This window comes from Lactuca virosa, chromosome 5 (genome assembly GCF_052849685.1).
Source record: "Lactuca virosa cultivar CGN04683 chromosome 5, Lactuca_virosa_CGN04683_v6, whole genome shotgun sequence".
NCBI lineage: Eukaryota > Viridiplantae > Streptophyta > Magnoliopsida > Asterales > Asteraceae > Lactuca > Lactuca virosa.
The window spans coordinates 343,511,060-343,514,316 of NC_136430.1; the positions used below are offsets into that span (position 1 = coordinate 343,511,060).

The 3,257-nt window shown below is 39.1% G+C and overlaps 1 long non-coding RNA gene across 1 annotated transcript; it reads left to right on the forward strand.

The window, feature by feature from the left end:
* Window positions 1-1,766: 1,766 nt before the first annotated feature.
* Window positions 1,767-2,689, forward strand: LOC145116005 (uncharacterized). Its single transcript, XR_013711824.1, has 3 exons — window positions 1,767-1,902; window positions 1,983-2,153; window positions 2,549-2,689. It is a non-coding gene; the product is annotated as an uncharacterized LOC145116005 (long non-coding RNA).
* The last annotated feature ends 568 nt before the right edge of the window (window positions 2,690-3,257 follow it).

Below are 3,257 nucleotides of genomic sequence, written 5' to 3' on the forward strand. Positions count from 1 at the left end.
TTCATACCATTACCGCAAAATTCATCTTTTGAAGTAATAAACCATGTCACTGTCAAAGCATATTCCTCCTTTGGAGTCCACCATTGTGGAACTTCCTTACTTTCCATTTCAACCGCTAAAGTTTTCCCTTTCCCTATTCCTTTCCTTTTCCCTCTCCTACTACCTCCCATTTGTGTTTCGACCGATGGTTGTATTGGAGGTGGTGGTTGTGTTGGTAGTGGTGGTTGGGTGGTTGTTGTTGCATCAAAGAGAAAGTCGGGAAAAGATTTTGTTGCAATTTGGGTTTTAGCCAAAAAGATTTTGTTGAAGGTAAGGTGAGTTAGGAAATTGCAGTGGTGGTGAAGCGGAATTGAAAGAGGCTCCTTGGTATGGGATTTGTGGTGATCATTGAGATGATAAAATGTTGAAATAATTTTCGTAACCGGCAAATCCGTGAGGCGAGGTTGTGTTTGGTTGTGTGTTTGGGTTTTGATCCATTTTTTGTTGTAGAAAGTATGAGATTTTATAAAATATAGAGCGAAAATGAGAAATGTGTAAAAAAAATGAGTTAATGTGTTGTATTTATAGTAAAAATAAAAAAGTAATTTTTTTTATTTGAATTTGACCGTTTGACAACGATCTAATTTCCAAACGGTCCATTTTTTTGGCTCGTTTCATCCGGTCAAGACGCCCACAAGAAACAATGCAACGAGTGACAACGAGAAGGTGAGGGGGGAGGGGTGTTCATCTCGTTATGATCGCGTTAGGGAGGAGGGAGTCATTCGCTCCCAAACCATTGAACCCACTGTCACATCAATTTTTGTCTCTTCTTTTTCTTCATCTTTCCCAACTCATAACACACGGAAATCATATCTTTCTTAACCCATTCAATTAAAAAAATACAAAACAACTAAGATACAAGTTTTAAAATACATGGTACAAGAGAAAATGAGAGAGAGAAAGTAGAGAGATAGAGGATGAAGTGGGTTAGTGAAACCAATTAAACAACCCGGAGTGGTACCTGTAGTAACTCTATTGCTAATAAAGAATTTACCTTGATCGTTTTGTATTTTTAATTGAATGGGTTGAGTGAGTTGAAAAAGATAGGGTTTCGTGTGTTGTGGGTTGGAAAAGATGAAGAAAAATGAAAAAGAAAAACTGATGTGGCAGTGGGTTCAGTGTGTTGGAAGGGAAAGACTCCCTTCTCCCTTATGGCCGAGCCACGTTAACGGCCTTGTGCAGGCCCATGCCAGGTGCTCTAATTGGGAGTGATTTTATAATTTGCCCAAAGCGATAATTTTGGCACTAAAAATGGGCAAGTCCCCCACCCCATGTTAATAAGACGACGATACAAATCACAATCGTAAACTACCACCACCTTCTCTTCGATTTTCATTCCCCAAGTTTACGCGGGTCCAACAGACAATACGATTTTCTCTCCTCTCTCTATGCACTCCCCCTCCATCTTTTCCATTCACATAAAAAAAATCACCGAAACGTACCAATCAGCAACCCTACGTCGATTCTCCGGCTTCTTCAACATGGATTATTGATCCATGAGCAATCTTATTAAGGTTTTGCTATTTGCTTTTTTTTTCATCCCATCTGTATTTTCTTGAATCCTGTGCTTCTTGATGGTAACAGTTCGATCTTGTAATGTTTGTTCTTGAACACAATGATGTATATCCATATGAACACCTTCGCGTAGATTGTTGTTTTCTTGAATGATTATATATGCATATTGGTTCATCTGGGTTCTTTGCGATTAATGCATCTAATTGTTTAATTGTCGTTGAGATATTTCAAGATTTTCTCAATTGTGGAAACAAGTCAAAGATGTCTACATTCGAGGGTGTCTTTGTCAATGATCCATGGCTTCAGAGCCAATTCACACAAGTGGAGCTTCGTAAACTTAGAACCAAAGTACGCCATTTTAATTTGTTTACGTTTCTTCTTAAATTCAACATAATCAAATTGGCTCATTTCGGATCTTGTTTATATAGTTTATTTCAGCAAGAAATCAAGCCGGCACAGTCAAAATAGAAGATTTACCGCCAGTTTTGGCAAAATTAAAGCCCTTCAATGAAGTATCAGGCCAAGATGAGGTCTCACGCATGTTAGGCGACTCTTATAGTGATTTGGCAAAAGATTTGGATTTTGAGGGCTTCCTTCGGGTGAGTCGAAAACCGTCCCTTAGGCTACATTTGTTACACAAGACTAGACAAACTTCCCAGAGCTATTTTCTATTTGAGGATGAGCAGGACATTCATGTCTTTTGTACACGCAAAAGACACAGTCTTGTCTCACCTTGTTCCATCTTTTTGTATGAGACAAATTTTGTTGCATTAGCATCAAACATGTCAGATAGTATTGTCCCACCTTTTTGGGTGAGACAATTTTTGTCTCATTAACATCAGTTTCAGTCCTAGTTCAATGTACTCCACATGTAGTACAAGATCGTTTTTCCTGTCTAGTGTAGCAAACGGGGCCTTATGGAATTGGATCTTGATTCTTTAGTTGGTATGTATATATGAATGAAGTTATCATTTTCATTTTATGATGATTATAGGTATATTTAAATTTACAAGCTCGAGCAAGTGCAAAATTGGGGACTTCAAAAACTTTCAGAACTACTTCATCTTTTTTCAAGTCCGGTGCAACCACCCTTCGCCATAGCATTAGTGAGACAGAAAAAGCTTCATATGTTAAATCTTAGAAAAATCATAACTTCCTCATACGAAGTCAGATTTGGACGTTCTTTTTATGCACACTCTCGGTTAACATATACTACGACTTTCGTTTAGATCGCTAAGGCTAGAAAGTATTTTATCGTAAATTCACTTTTTACGATTCCCGGTGTCGTGCCGGTTTTGCCGTAAAACTTCGACGGGTCATAACTTCTTCGTTATAACTCGGATTTCGGCGTTATTTTTATGTACGGAACCCTTGTGACATATACTATAACTTGGTTAAGATTAATCCTTCTAAATAATCTTCCATCAAAAAGTCATTTTGACGCTCATTGTCTCTAAATTGACTAGCCCAAATCTGCGGGCGTTACACTAGCCGCAGACTGTTGACACTTCACCACAGAGTGTGGGTTTTGTACGCAGGCGGTGTGCGCCAAATCCTGATGGAGGAGGCGCATAAGTCCAGATTTTCCATCCATCCTGGGGCGACGGAGATGTACAGAGATCTTTTTCCTGATTACTGGTGGCCCTGCATGAAGCGGGATGTAGCCTCGTACGTTGAGAGATGCTTGACCTGCAGGAAGGTCA